Source organism: Vipera ursinii, assembly GCF_947247035.1.
Source record: "Vipera ursinii genome assembly, chromosome: 1".
Lineage (NCBI taxonomy): Eukaryota > Metazoa > Chordata > Lepidosauria > Squamata > Viperidae > Vipera > Vipera ursinii.
Genome location: NC_139512.1, coordinates 152,448,079 through 152,464,538, shown reverse-complemented (window position 1 = coordinate 152,464,538; position 16,460 = coordinate 152,448,079).

Here is a 16,460-nt window from a genome sequence, read left to right as displayed (position 1 = left end):
AATACTGAGTCTTCAATCATGACTTGTACCATGTTGTTTCTTATAGATTTTTATAGAGCATTTATCTTTTCAAAGTATTCTTGGATGTGTGGTGCAACTTCTTTCATTCTTTAGTAATAATCCTGGTTATTTTACACTCTGAACCCTGGTTTCAATTGACTCTACAGAAGAAAAGAGAAGCAGCTACTTCTTGAGTCTAAGAAGCTTAACCTCTTCTTCAAGCTTTGTTTCATTTTCCATTCCATTCTGTTCTTTGTCCTTTCCATTATTTATTATTTTACAATAAAAATGATTTGATTATTTTCAATACTTATTTTAAAAACCTGTTCTACAGCTTTCAATTATCACATGCTTTTTCCACTTCATCCTAGCTGATTGTGCATTCATCCTGCCTGACCCTTAAGTCAAGAGTTAAATTTCAGCTACTGGGTTTTGCCTCTAGGTTGGCCTTGAACTTGAATTTAGTTGTATAAACAGAGCCACTGGTGTGGAGCTAGCTCGCCCCCTGTGGCGCACCTTGGAAAGTGCACAAAAGTGAACCAAACAGGGCCTAGCAGTCTTAGGCAGCCAAATTACTATCTCTATATTAGCATTGTAGTCTCCTGGCTAATGTAACTGTTATGTATTGAGATAAATTGCTTGTAAACTGTTGTGCAATGGTTAACGGCCATTACTGTTAAACTCCAGACTGCTTGTCTCCAGAGCTGTTAGTTTGCATTTTAGGTGGGAATTACTGCTTTAATCTCATTGGCTGCCGACTAGCGGCAGTCCGTATAAATAGAAGCTAAGCACCAGTTATTGCTGCTTCTGTTGTAACTGAATAAACATGTTCTTGTTTTCACCACTCTGACTTGTCAGTGCCTCACTAATCCTGAAACATAACAGTGCCGATGAGGGTGGGATGTGCTGCTAAGAAGAAGAGAGCCAGAAGTCACTAGGGGTGAAGTCAGGCATCAGAGCCCTGGCAGGAACTACGTTCCCCCCTCTGTCTGCCAGCAAGCCAAGCTGGAGACAACCACATTCTAAGGACCCGTCTTAGGACTAGCACAGAAACCTTAGCAGCACAAGGCATTGAGAGGTCAGAGACAACTCACCATGGCCAAAGTTGGCAAGTTGGAGGAGTTCGACATGGCCCTTCCCAAAAGGTGGAGCTCATACATTTCCCGCATCAAGAATTATCTGCAAGCTAACCAAGTTAGCGAAGATGGCTTGAAGGCTGCAATGCTCTTGTGCATGTGTGGCCAGGCAACATTCGACATAGCTGAAAACCTAGTCACTCCTGCCACACTGGAGTCAGTTGCCTTCGCAGACCTTAAGAAGAAGCTCAAGGACCACTTTGAGCCAAAGCTCTCTGTCATTGCATGGAGGCATACGTTTGAGCAGTGGGAACAGCAACCAAGAGTTTATAGCCACCCTACAACAGGCATCTCCGCTTTGCAACTTTGCAGACCTCGAAGAGAGATTGCGAGACCGTTTAGTATGCGGGCTGAGGAACCGGGCACTCCAGCAGAAGTTGTTTGCTAGGGAGACCCTCACGTTCCAAGACGCCCTGAAGGAGGTAATGGCTGAAGAAGCTGCCGGGGGTGCCATCAAAGCCTTACAGCCCTCCAAGAACACTCCTAATCCAGTAGCCGTCCACCATGAGGACACCGAATGAGCTGAAGACTCCAACATGGACCATGAGGTAGACCAACTGCAGAGGTAACCAGAAAGAAGCCAGTGGCCATTTGACATGGCAGTTCCCTTCACTCAATGTGCGGGCTGTGAAGGCCGACATAGATGCTTGGAGTGCAGGTTCCGCAAAGCAATGTGCCGGGCATGTGGCAAGCAAGGCTACATCACTGCCATCTGTAAAGGTCACCAGAGGGACGCTCCAATTGACGACTTTCCCCAGGGCAGCACAGAGTTGGCTACTGCTCCAGCAGAAGGAGCGTGTTTAGCCATCACCCACTTAAAGAGAAACTTAGACTCATGGTCAAGCTTCAAGGAGTCCCATGCCACATGGAACTGGACACTGGGTCCTCCCTCTCGATAGTTTCCCAAGGACCTTTCAACCACATTTGCACTCATAGCAGCAAACAAGTTAAACTCAAGCTGTCTAACCTCATGCTGACCTATTTCCAAAACTCCCACGTAGCGGTTAAAGGAGAAGCTACGCTCAATGTGCAGTTCAAAGAGTTTGAGGGTCCCCTGGATGTTGTGGTGATCGAGGGCCACTGCACAAGCCTCATTGGGCTCAACTGGTTTGATGCATTGGACATCCATGTGACTGGCATTAACCAAACGCAAGCAGCGGACCTGTCGGCAGTTTGCCAGGAATTTGCTGATGTGTTCAACCCTAGCTTAGGAGAGTACAAAGGGCCTCAAATTGCCCTCCATCTTGATCCATCCATAGCCCCAATATGGATCAAGCCTCATAGAGCGCCTTTTGCTCTCAAACCAAAAATCGATGCACAGCTGGATAAGCTGGTGCAAAAAGGCGTGTTGCAGCCAGTTGATAACAGTGTATGGGAAACCCCCATAGTTACGCCACTTAAGGCCAATGGGGAGGTGCGCATTTGCGCAGATTATAAGTGCACGATCAACCAAGCACTTCAACAACATGCATATCCGGTGCCTGTAGTCAGCCACATTTTGGCTCCACTACAGGGAGTTTGCGTGTTCACCAAATTGGATTTGGCTCAAGCCTACCAGCAGCTACCCATGATCAATGCCACGGGAGAAGTTCAGACCATAGTCACCCACGGGGGGGCTTTCAGGGTAAGGTACTTCCTGTTTGGGGTCAGTGTAGCTCCAGGGCTCTTCCAGAGTGTGATGGAGCGCATGCTCAAGGGCATCCTAGGTGTGTGCCCCTATTTTTATGGTGTCTTTATAGCTGGGGAGTCAGTCAAGGTTTTGGCTGAACAGCTCAAGGCTGTCCTTCAGTGTTTCTGCCAAACAGGGCTGAAATTGAAGAGGGAGAAATGCAAGATTGGGATGGACTCAACCAAGTTCCTCAGTTTCCGCATAGATGCCGCAGGCATTCATCCGGCTGAATCAAAGCTCAAGGCAATTCAGCAGGCCCCCAGCCCTAAGTCGAAGGGGGAGCTTCAGACCTTTTTAGGCTTACTAAACTTATACCATGCCTTCCTTCCACACAAGGCCACAGTGGCAGAGCCATTACACAGGCTCTTGGACAAAAAGGCACAGTGGCAGTGGATGAGTGTCCACAAGAAAAGCTTCTCAGCAGTCAAATCACTGCTGTCTTCAAATTCAGTACTCACCCACTTTAATGAAAAGCTGCCCATCTGCATCACTTGTGATGCATCGCCTTATGGGGTTGAGGCAGTGTTGAGCCATTTAATGGCTGACGGGAGGCAGGCTCCCATCGCTTATTATTCTAGGACCCTATCTTCAGAAGAATGCAACTACACACAAATAGACAAGGAGGTGCTGGCCATAGTGGCCAGCATAAAGAAGTTTCATGACTACTTGTATGGCCGCCATTTCACAGTCTTCTCGGACCACAAGCCACTTCTGGGTTTGTTCACAATGAACAAACAGATACCTCAGTTTCTATCTCCACGAATGCTGAGGTGGTCTATCTTCCTTTCAGCCTATGATTACAGGCTGGTTCACAAACCGGGCAGAGAAATGGGCCACGCAGATGGCCTCAGCAGCCTGCCCCTGCCACGAGTAGAGCCAGACCTTGCTCCAGTGGCCCACATTCTGGCTATCCAGGATTTGCTGGAGTCTCCCCTTCATGCTGGGGACGTGGCTGCCGAGGCAGCTTCGGACAAGACGCTTAGTCACATGTTGAACTGGGTGTACACAGGATGGCTGGACAGGTGTCAGGGGCCAACCTTCCAGAGTTTTTATATGCAGAAAGATGAGCTCTCAGCTCATAAGGGCTGCATCCTTTGGGGGAATTGGGTCATAGTCCCAAGCTCCTTGAGGTCCAGGGTTTTAGAGTCTCTGCATGAGAGACATGCGGGAATAGTCCGGATGAAGGCACTCATGAGAAGCTATCTGTAGTGGCCTGGGTTGGATAAAGATATTGAGGCCCAAATACATAGTTGCTACACTTGCCAGCAATCCAGGCCCGAGATGCCGCAAGCCCCTGTCCACTGATGGGAAGCCACGCAAGCCCTGTGGTCAAGAATCCAAATTGACTTTGCTGGGCCATTTCAGGGACAGCTGTTCCTCATTGTGGTGGACAGTCACTCCAAGTGGTTAGAGGTCGCACCTGTCCCAACTATGACTACTGCCAGAACCATCCAGGAACTGCGCAGGATCTTTGCAATGCATGGAGTTACCCGATGTGCTAGTCAATTTACCACTGCAGAATTTCAGTCATTCCTGAGGGCTAACATCATCAGGCATGCCACTTCGCCCTCCTTTTACCCAGCCTTAAATGGCCAAGCGGAATGCATGGTCTGAACGACCAACGAATCTTTGAAAAGGATCGTAACCGGCAACTGGCATCACAGATTGGCAGATTTTCTACTCTGCCAATGCACAATTCCCTGCATGTCCATGGGCAGAAGCCCAGCAGAACTTAGATGGGGTCGGCACTTAATCACAAAGCTGGATCAGCTACATCCAGACTGGGTTGCAGCAGACACAGCACAGCCAAAGCCACTGCAAAGTTTGCAAGTTGGTGACCGGGTTTGGGCCCAGAATTATGGTCAAGGGGCACTGTGGTTGGTAACTGAGGTTGGTAAGGTGTCAGGGCTACTTTCTTACGAAGTGGTCCTGGAAGACAGAAGAGTGATGCAGTGGCACATCGACCAGCTGCACCGGAGGCTAGCAAACCAATAGCTGGCTCAAGACTTTTGTGAAGGCCAACCCCAGGAGTGGCTCGACAAAGGCATGATAGCAGAGTCTGTATTCACTGACAAGACTCCCAGCTGTGGAGACGGGGGGCTAGCAGCATGCGAATCACCCTCAAATGCACAGACTGCAGCCACTGAGCGGGACCGGTAAACAGCTCTGATTTCCAGCCTAGTGGAAACTGTGCCACCAATGGACTTTGGCTCGGGTCTACCAGGAAAGACCAGCCAAAGGGACTCAGGCCGACCTGGAGCAATTGGGTCTCAAAACCCTGATCTACCCAGCCTGGTAGGCAAGCTGGTAGACCAGGAACTCCCAGAGACTCTGAGACGCTTGGAGCAGCCACGAAGGCCACCAACATATTTACAGGACTATGTTCATTACTTGAGAATTGCACCAAGTAAAGGTAAGGGGTGTTATGTATTGAGATAAATTGCTTGTAAACTGTTGTGCAATGGTTAACGGCTGTTACTGTTAAACTCCAGTTGTCTCCGGAGCTGTTAGTTTGCAGTTTAGGTGGGAATTACTGCTTTAATCTCATTGGCTGCCAACTAGCGGCAGTCCGTATAAATAGAAGCTAAGCAGCAGTTAGTGCTGCTTCTGTTGTAACTGAATAAACATGCTCCTGTTTTCACCACTCTGACTTGTCAATGCCTCACCGATCCTGAAACATAACAGTTGCAATGTCACGTGGTCCCACAGAGAGACGGACACTTGAGCTGGGTAGTACTCCTTTATTGGATCAGGAATGAAGCTGGGGCAAAGGGGTTACCTGGCGTCTCTTTATACCTGCCCAGGTGAATCACGACCAATAGATTCAAACCTGGGCTTCCCACCAGTGCAGGTGGCCAATGGATTTAAACCCTGGCTTCCCGCCAGACCTGACCATGCCCTGGGGCTGTCAACGACTAGCTCTATTCAGGCTTTCCCACCAAAAGCGGTTATAGCCTGGAGCTGTCCAGCCCCCTGCTGTGCTGACATTCCATGTATGCTTTAACAGCATACACTACACCAGTAATAATGCCATACACTAAATAAATAAACAACAGAGCCACTCCCTCCCTTTCTCCCCATTTTGGCACAAATTATTTAGGTTAATTGATTTTAGCTGTCTCTTCTTTCATTAATGTGTGAGTCTATCTATACCACAAAGGGATTGCACTACCACAAATCTTATGTAAATTCCCATTAAAAGGTAGGATTTGAGGAGTTCTCAAAAGGCAAGTTACGAAATTTTAAACCAATTTTGACTGCAGCATACCCTACCCCAATTCATAAGCAGGAACAATGTACATTCAAACAGGAAAAGTGCTCAAATGAAAGTTCCAGACATAAACTCTTCTGCCAGTTAATGAGTAATAAAAGAGGGGATAAGCAGTTAACAAAAGAATGCAAAGTGAGGGAACTTTTTTTTTAGAATAATAACTTTATTGTCCCTTTAATTGTACACTAATCGGCATACGTTAAAATGACATTTCATTGCATTCAGCTCTCAAAGGATTACCACCTCCGATATACACTATATAAATATAACAAAAATGAATGAATGAATAAATAAATAAATAAATAAGTAAATACAGAGTTATGCATATACCCACATGTATTATATGACATAGAAAGACAACAGTCTAGTTTGGGTTATGTATACATGTGTATGGTGAGAAAAACAAATCTTGTAAGATTACCAGATGGATGGCATAGGGCAGACATGTCAAACTCACGACGTCACGTATTGGAGCTTTTTCCCCATTGCCGGCAATGGGGTAGGCGCAGTTTCGTCACAACATGCCCGGCCCACAGGCCGGCAGTTTAACACCCCTGGCATAGGGAATTCAATGTGTTGGTCATTACCTATAAAGCCCATGTTACCTTGAGGTCCAATTTCTAAAGGTACAATCTATCCCTGCCCTACAAAGTTTATACACTGTTGTGGATCCCAACTCCTAGATAGATTGGAAGTGGGTGGAACCTGGCGAATGGAATGCTTAGTGGTAGTTTGGAACAGTTCATACTCTGAAATTAGTTTAGATTCCACCCTTTCCTTTTTTTTAGAAAATTGGTAAAAACAGTCTTCCATGGGACATTTCATGAAGAAACTTTTAATTGAGGCTCATAAGGGAGGTTACTGTAATATTGGAATATTTGAATTGATATTTTAATGTATGTAAAATTAAATATAAAGAAGATTATAACAATAGATATAGAGGCCAGCCTTAAAAATTGATAGTGGAGATATTGGAGTGGTGCATAGCTTCTGCTTTTTAGAATTGACTATCAGTGATAAAGGAGCCATTAAGGGTTATACCACAGAGTAATACTTGGTACAGAAGCAAAGAACACTTTGGGCAATATAGATGCTGTGAGGTGTCTATACCTACAAAGATTCAAATCATGCAGGCAGTGGCTTTCTTTGAAAATCAACAGAAGCAAAAAGAGAATACCATGGATGCCATGAAAAAGAAAGAATAGGTTTATAAAATGAATCCAGAATTCTCACTCAAGGTACAACTAACCAAGCACACATTACCACAATTTGGGTACACTATGCAAGAAAATGGCTCTCTAAAGAAAAGTAAAGGAAAGAGAAGGAAAGAGAAGAGGTTGACAGTAATTAAAGTGGATGGACTCAGGTACAGTGATGATTGGTGATTGGACTAGCCAGATTAGGGACAGATAATCCTGGAGATCTAGATATGTAGTCACTAAGAGCTTTCACCATCTTAATAGCATATAATTAACACCATGCAGCAAACTGCCTAGAGTTTTTAATGGGTGGCATCTTAACTTTTTTTTCTTTTTATAACCCTGTAATCCCTTTTATCGGGGTGGAGTTGGGGTGACCGAATGGAGTGGAGCATTTGCTGGCCGTATGCCCTTCCTGACACCTATGAGGAGTTCGCAACAGATATTTTCTCTCTGCGTCCTGATAGAGAAACATCTGTCATGGCCTAGGATTGAACTCTCAGCCTCCTGGGTGCAAGGCAAGTATCTTCACTTCTAGGCCAACTTGTAGCACTTTAATATTCCAAATAAATGAATAAAACAACAACTTTTCAAATGTGATGAAACATTACTCTTGCAGGATCCACTTACTTGATCAGATAGGTACAGCAGTGTTTGATTTTCATTGTATTTGTTCTCTTCTCGTATTATTAGTTGTGTTGAATGTAGTATGGTTGTTTGCTGTGCTTGTGGGTTTTTAAATTTCCCAGGTAATTAAACAGTGGTTCAGGTTAGGTTAGAGGCCTAAACTGTATAATAGCAGGGGTCACTCAGAGTGTGGACCGAATTTAGCAGTTATGCATTCACGTTGCTCAGCAACTGGGTGGAACCAAGGAAGTTTGCATTTCAACTTGGATGTTTCAGTTCAGCCAAGTAAGCTATTCTCGTTCTTCAGGAAACCTAGTAAAATATCCTCCACTTTGCTATGAAAGGTGTGTGTTTTAAATACCATTTTGCTTGTTCTTCATCTGTTGAGCATGTTTTTGCTCCTGAACCAACTCAGGTTCACCACACTCTTAAACTGATTGAATACCGAAGACATGCTATTAACACTTAGGATCCCATTCTGCCACATCCATTCCTGCCAGAAATCTATTATTGTGTATAAAATAAAAGATGCAGTGAAAGAGGGGTTCATTTGCTTCCTGCTCTTAAAAATATCACCCCTGGAAAGCAGGTTTGCTCCTGCCTGCCTTAAAATTCTTGGCCATGATAGAAAATTGAAAAAAATAAAAATACAAAACCTATTATCACCATTTTTTTCAATTTCATCACATCAGTGTAAATGTGCTTGCCTTAATAGCTGCTCCACAATTGTTCAACATTTCGTTGAGAAATTCAAGATTTTTAATGATACTGTTATCAGTTTTTCACAGCACGGAAAATTATCAGAAAGATAAAGATTCTTTATGAATTTTACACTATGCAATTCCAATATCAAGAGAAAAATCATGTTGAAAGAAAAATTTTCATCGGGGTCCAGTCCAAGCTGGGAATAAACAAAATGGAGATTGCTTTAGAAAGAAGGTTGTAGTTTATTGAAGAGCAGAGCCAGACAGAAATGTGGCTCTGGGAAAGCTGACCACGTGTAGCTGGGAATGGTGGGTTTTCATACCTTCTTTGGCTTTTGTGTTTGGAGTTGTTCCTGTTTGAGGTTTTGTATTTCCTGTGTCATGTACTTTGACCTGAGTCTAAGTGTGCCCTTTTTGTATTCTGATGGTGGTGGGTTAATCCTACTATGTCATAAAGGTCATGATTAGAGTTTGGGTGGGGTATGTAGATTTTACGGGTCTTTGTCTTCCTAATCTCATCAGCTTCTAGCTTCCTGGCTCCAAACTGTCTGAATAGGATTGTCAAATCTGCATTTCTGCAGACCTTGTTTCTGCTTGGGGCAGAGAGACTTGGGGGGGGGGGATTTCTGCCTAAGATTTTATATTATATTCTGCTTTTCTAATATTCCCCAAAATATTTATTTCTCTGGGGGGGGGTGCTGTCTCCCTACAATCATGTAGCATCTGCACATTCTGAAGATTTCTTCAAACAAAAACTAAACCTACCTTATATGTTATGATATTCCATTCTCAAGTCTGATTAATCAGTCAGCAACAATAATTAAAATTAGGACATTCACTATATTTTCTGTTAGATACTGGGTTCGTTGCTTGATTGACGAGATGAGGCGAGTGAGTTCAGCAAGAATCATTCTTTATTTGGGTGCAGTAACTGAACTGAGAAACAGGGCTGCGAATGCAGCAATTTATACCCTGGACTCTAGGCAGCGGCCAATAGGTTTAAAGCAACCTATTGCTGCCCTAGAAGCAGCCAATGGCGGCACTGGAGACGGGTTGTCTGAGGAGCTGGGAGCCCTTAGCCAGCTTCCCTGTTTAAGCAACCTTCCAGCAATTAACCCCATGTGATAGACTAAACCCAATACATTACACCCCTCCCCGCTAGAATGTAAACACATTATAACAACAAAGGAATGATTACAGCAATTACAAGTTTTACAGAGATATAAAAGTAGTATGCAAGCGTACACATTTTCCCGTACATGCTAATACAGAGGCTCTCCTGGCTAGCATCAATCAATGACACATACAACATTATAGCTCAGTTATTTTGGAACAAAATCTTGTAAATATGCAGGAGGCTTGCGAACCCTCATGGAACACCTGGGAGAGCCAGGTACTCCCTGGCCTACCACCTTGCCCACTGGGCTGGGTAGACCAGGGTCCATAAGTTCAAGTGAGTCTGGCTGATTCAGAATTCTCTGGCTGGCCATTTCAGGTTGGCCCACCCCAGAGTCCAATTGTTCTGCAGAGTTAGCCCAGCGGCTGTAGTGTTCTGTACTTTCTCCATCAGGGGTCCCAGGTTGCATTCCTGGGCTTTGGCCCCCTACGACCACCTCCCCGTTGCTCCTACTGTTTGGGACCTCAGAGCATATGGATTGATCGGCCTGGCTGCCGGTTTGTGGTCCATGGATGGGACCTGGGATGAAGTCCTCGCTTTGTGGCTGTTCTGGAAAATGCTTTCTAAGCTGATCTATGTGGCGATGAATGACTCGCCCACCCTCTAGGCCCACTTTGTATGAGAGGGGCCCCGATGTTTTGGTGATTTTCCCTGGCACCCGCAAGTTCCCATGCCCATAGTTCCGGGCCCACATGCCATCGTCCACTTGCAACCACTTCGGGGGTCTTGGGCGAGAGGCCTCTGCTGCCACCCAATCTGGGTGCAACCTGTCCAGTTTCGTGATTAGTCACTTCCCCCAGCACAGCTCTGCTGGGCTTTTACCCATTGCCGTGCATGGCGTGGAATGTTGGCAAAGCAAAAACTCAGCCAGTCTGTGGTGCCAGTCTCCAGTCACTATACACTTCAATGATTCTTTCGTGGTGCACACCATTCATTCGGCTTGACCATTACTGGATGGGTGAAATGGAACCGATGTCGCATGCCTAATGAGGTTTGCCCTCAGGAAAGCCTGAAATTCTGCTGCAGTAAGTTGGGCCCCATTATCGGACACTACAATGTCTGGTAGCCCTTGCGTTGCAAACAGTTTCCTAAGCATCTGGATGGTCCTAGCAGTAGTTATATTTGCATTTGATATAATTTCCAGCCATTTAGAGTGGCTGTTGACAACTATAAGAAAGAGCTGTCCCTGAAAGGGCCCAGCGAAGTCTGTATGAATCCTTGACCAGGGTGTGTGTGTCTCCTCCCACCTGAGGACGGGAGTGTGTGGCATTTCAGGCCTCGACTGCTGACACGTGTAACACCCGCATACCTGAGCTTCAATGGCTTTATCTAATCCTGGCCAAAGCTTCATGCCAAAGCTTTCATGCGAACAATACCTGGATGACCTTCATGAAGCGATTGCAATAACCTGTCCCTTAATGTGGTGGGAACAATGACCCTGTTCCCGCATAGAATACAACCCTTATGAGCTGAGAGCTTGTGTCTCCTAGTGAAGTAGCTCTGGAACTCTGGGCCAGGGCTTTTTTCTAGCCACCCCGTGTGGACCCAAGATAGCACTCTGCTTAGAGTTTTGTCTGCCACTGTTTCTGTGGCTATGTTCCCTGTGTGGAGGGGAAACTCCGGTAGGTCCTGAATGGACAAAACGTGGGCTGCTGGGGCTGGATTTGGCTCAATTTGAGGCAGTAGAAGCCTGCTCAGGCCATCTGCATGGCCCATGTCCTTGCCGGATTTGTGAATTAGCTTAAAGCTGTAAGCCAATAAAAAAATGGACCATCTCAACATTCTAAGGGATAAGATGTGGGGTGTCTGTCTGTCTGTAGTGAATAACCTCAGTAGCAGTTTATGGTCTGTGAAGACCGTGAAGTCCCTGCCGTATAAGTAGTCGTGGAATTTTTTTACTCCATCTACTATGGCCAATGCCTCCTTATCAATTTGTGTGTAATTACTCTCTGCGGAGAACAGTGTCCTGGAATAAAAGGCAATCGGAACTTGAGTCCCATCGCTCTCCAAGTGACTTAGGACAGCTCCCATCCCGTATGGGGAAACATCACTTCTCTATGTACTCATTGTTTTGTAATAAGTGAAAATATGCCTTCTAAAATGCAAAGCAAAATTTTCTTTTATTAAAGAAAATCACTTCACCACCCTCATTGCGTCCGCAAATAACCACCCGGCTGCCCTGTTTAGGGTGACCCGTTCCCTTTTAAATCAGGAGACGGGGGAGGACCCCTTGTGGGGATGGGCCAAGGAGTTTAGTCAGTATCTGGTGGATAAAATCGCTCAGATTCGGGCTGGGCTGGACTTCGACTGGGTAGTGTCTGACGAGGGGGAAGCGATGGGTTTGGCCAATAACATTTGGGAGGAGTTCGATCCTGTAACTCCGGATGAAGTGGACAGGATCATGGGAAAATTAAGTGCCGCCATGTTTTTGTTGGACCCGTGTCCCTCCTGGCTGGTTTATGGGGCTCGGGAGGTTACACGAGACTGGCTCCTGGCAGTTATTAATGCTTCCTTGACTGAGGGGTGCTTCCCTGCTGCCTTGAAGGAGGCGGTGGTGAGGCTCCTCCTCAAGAAACCTGCCTTGGATCCAGCTATTTTAAATAACTTTCATCCTGTCTCCAACCTTCGCTTCCTTGCGAAGGTTGTTGAGAGCGTGGTGGCTCGGCAGCTCCCTTTGGTCCTGGAGGAAACTGAGTATCTGGACCTGTACCAATCGGGTTTCAGGCCCGGGTACAGTACGAAGACAGCATTGGTCGCACTGGTGGATGATCTCTGGCGGGCCTGAGATAGGGGTTATTCCTCTGTCCTGGTCCTATTAGATCTCTCAGCGGCTTTTATTTATTTTATTTATTTATTTTATTATATTTATATACCGCCCTTTCCCGAAGGACTCAGGGCGGTTTACAGGGTGATTAAAACAAAAAATACAAAAGTTAAAAACAATTTAAAAAATTATATCCGTCCCTGAACAAATAAAACCCCAGTTAAAATTAAAATTAAAATTAAAATTAAAATTCTCAGCCTGGGCCAGAGAGCTCAAAGAGCCAGGTCTTCAGGTCCATCGACCATGGTATCTTGCTGCGATGTCTTGAAGGGTTGGGAGTGGGAGGCACCGTTTTATGGTGGTTCTTCTCCTACCTCTCGGGCCATTCACAGACGGTGTTGGCAGGAGGGCAGAGGTCAACCCTGAGGCCCCTTAGTTGTGGGGTGCCTCAGGGGTTGGTCCTCTCGCCCCTTCTGTTCAACATCTACATGAAGCAACTGGGCGAGATCATCCGTGGTTTCGGGGTGAGGTATCATCAATATGCTGATGATACCCAGCTTTTCATCTCCACCCCAAACCAACCCAGCGATGCCCTCAACATGATGTCCCGTTGCCTGGAAGCGGTACGGATCTGGATGGGGAAGAACAGGCTCCAGCTCAACCCGGCCCAGATTGAGTGGCTTTATGTACCGGCATCTTGTTTAGTCCAAGAGGTTCCATCTTTGGTTATGGGAGGAGAGGTGTTACTTCCCGTTGATAGGGCGCGAAACTTAGGCGTCCTCCTGGATACACGACTCAGTTTTGAAGATCATATAGGAGTTGTGGCCAGGGGGGCATTTGCCCAAGTTCGCCTGGTGCACCAGTTGCACCCCTATCTGGACCGAGATGCCCTATGTACGGTCACTCACGCACTTGTTACCTCCCGTATAGATTACTGCAATGCTCTCTACATGGGGCTGCCCTTGAAGACCACCCGGAGGCTCCAGCTGGTGCAGAATGCGGCAGCGCGGGTAGTGATGGGAGCATCCCGATACTCCCATATTACACCCCTCCTGCATGAGCTGCATTGGTTACCAGTTGCCCTCTGGGTGAGATTTAAGGTGTTGGTACTTACCTTTAAAGGCCTACATGGCCTAGGGCCGGGATATTTGCAGGACCGTCTACTGCCGGGAACGACTTCCCATCGCCCAGTGCGCTCACACAGGGAGGGCCTCCTCAGGGTGCCATCGGCTAGACAATGTGGGCTGGTGACCCCCAGGGGGAGGGCCTTCTCTGTGGGAGTGCCAGCCCTGTGGAACCAACTTCCCCTTGAGCTCTGGATGGCCCCGGATCTCCGGTCCTTTCGCCACGGCCTTAAAACATTCCTTTTCCATCAGGCTGACCTGGACTGACAGGGATTTTTAAAATGTTTTTAATTTATTCTTGGGGCTGCTAGTTTAATTCTTTTTTAACTTTTGTATTATTGTATTTTTATTGTTGTTAGCCACCCTGAGTCCTTCGGGAGATAGGGCGGCATATAAGTCCCAAAAATAAATAAATAAATAAATAAATAAATAAATAAATAAATAAATAAATAAATAAATAAATAAATAAATAAATAAATAAATGAATTTAGTGTGTTATTGAATGCTCCTTGAATTTTCAAAGTGGGTCAGCTAAAATCTGAATAGTAACAAGTGTTTGTGGGATTGACGTACACTGGTGAGTTTCATCCAGGTGTCATTCTTGGGCACAGGAAATGAAGATTTACGATTGGTAAATCTGGGTGTATTTATTTTTATATTTCTTCTTTTCAGTTTTGTGGATTTCGTTGTGTTGTATTTATTGTTATTTATGAACTCTGTATGGGTTTATAGATTACTATGGATGTTTTAATTAGCCTTTTTGTATTCTGCATAAGCCGCTAAGAGTCTTTTCAATTGCAACACTATAGAGTAATGTTTTATATTTTTTTTAAAAAAAATATAGATTCTTGACCACTGATGTTTTAATGGTACTTTTCCTTTGACTTTTGTAGAAGCTATTGTGGCACCATTACCTTGTGTTCTTTTCAGATAGCAAAGAGAGAAGGAAAAGGAACAAATCCTCAACCAAGTGAGAAGTCCTGCCTGAAGATATAAACTTGAGACCTGCATATGATGTTAGATCTTATTCAGTAGAGTTGGGGAATTTTTTGAAGACCGGCCTTTATTTGGACTTTAGTGAGCAGAGCAATGATACAAAATAGATGGGACCTTTTTCTGCATGTAAAACCAGGATTTTATACCCCTCCTACTTGGAAAGAGTAAGTGAGGTGTTTTTTTTATCTGCTAAGTCAGTTTTAGGATTTGCACTATAGTTATTTCTTCTGTGTCAGAGTAGTAGGAAACCATGAAGCTATTTTTTAAATAATTCTGTCACCAAGACATAGGGCTTTCTGTGGCCCTGAGACCATAGGATATCCACTCTTGCTATATACCCTAACCTGGTAAGACAACCTATTTAAGTCCACCTGTGTAATTTTATGAAGAAGCCACATTGCCAATATTTGTGTTAGAAGCTATTCACAAAGGGGTAACATAATTTCTGGTACACCTCAATCGTAAAGGGTATATTTTTCCAGCTTCTATTCAAATGGCCTGTTACCTTCTTGGAATAATTTAAGATGTCTGTTTGAATTTGGACACCTAAACCAAGTGGGGCCTGTATATCTTAGACATCGCTTTTCTTTTTTTTCTTTATTACCCACCATTAGTCTGATTATCAAAAGGGCAGGAAGATGTCTCCAGTATCCAAAAGCAATTGAGCTCTTTTTGTTTGGTGTAAGCATCCATCCATACCTGAATTTTTTTTCTAGATAAAAAGATCAAGACTCTCTTACACCTTCCATGAAACTACTTGACATTTGCTTTTAGTATCCAATCCAAAGAATGTGCACACTGATCAAATCAATATTTATTTATATGTTGGGGAGTTTTGAAAAAGAGTTTTGAACTGGCCTTTTTTGGGGGGGAGGGGGTCCACTAACATCTATAAAATGTTTTTTGTTTGTTAAGCCCAATTCCAATTTAAATCTGGATTGTTAACCCTTCGATAGATCCCTTTTTGTTTCAATAACAAAAATCTTGATGACTAGTCAGTATCCTTACATACTTTACCTTGGAGTTGAGTTTGACATTTAATTCTCAATTACACAGACATAATAAGAAGATAAGGGATGCGGTGGCTCAGTGGGTTAGGATGCTGAGCTTGTCGATCAGAAGGTCGGCAGCTTGGCGGGTCAAATCCTGAGTGCCGTGTAACAGAGTGAGCGCCTGTTACTCGTCACAGCTTCTGCCAACCTAGCAGTTCGAAAGCACGTAAAAATGAAAGTAGAAAAATAGGGACCACTACGGTGGGAAGGTAACAGCGTTCTGTGTGCCTTTGGCCTCTAGTCATGACCACAGAGTTGTCCTCAGACAAGCGCTGGCTCTTCGGCTTTGAAACGGAGATGAGCACCGGCCCCTAGAGTTGGAAACAACTAGCAAGCATGTGCGGGGGAACCTTTACCTTTACCTTTAATAAGAAGCTAGTATCCAGTCTGAATATTTTTGTATTGGTTAAGAGTTTATCTCCCCTGCCCCGCCCCCTTCAATACTGTATAAATCATTAGCACAATTGAAATACCACTGATCACCATTTCAAGGTTTAAGTACTGGCTATTTTTATGATTTTGTAAATTTTTATGTTGCAAACTCCAAATCAATTGCTTACTTTTATTTCCTGTAAAAATCTAAGTCCTTAAATCTGTTACTTGATATAGTTGTGGCTTAATATAAATTGATGCCTTCAGATAAGGATGTTTGCACACAGAGAGGCATGAGAGCAGTGGATGAAACTGTTCATAAATGAAATCTAACTTCCCATGCTTTTAAAATGCAATGCAACATTATTC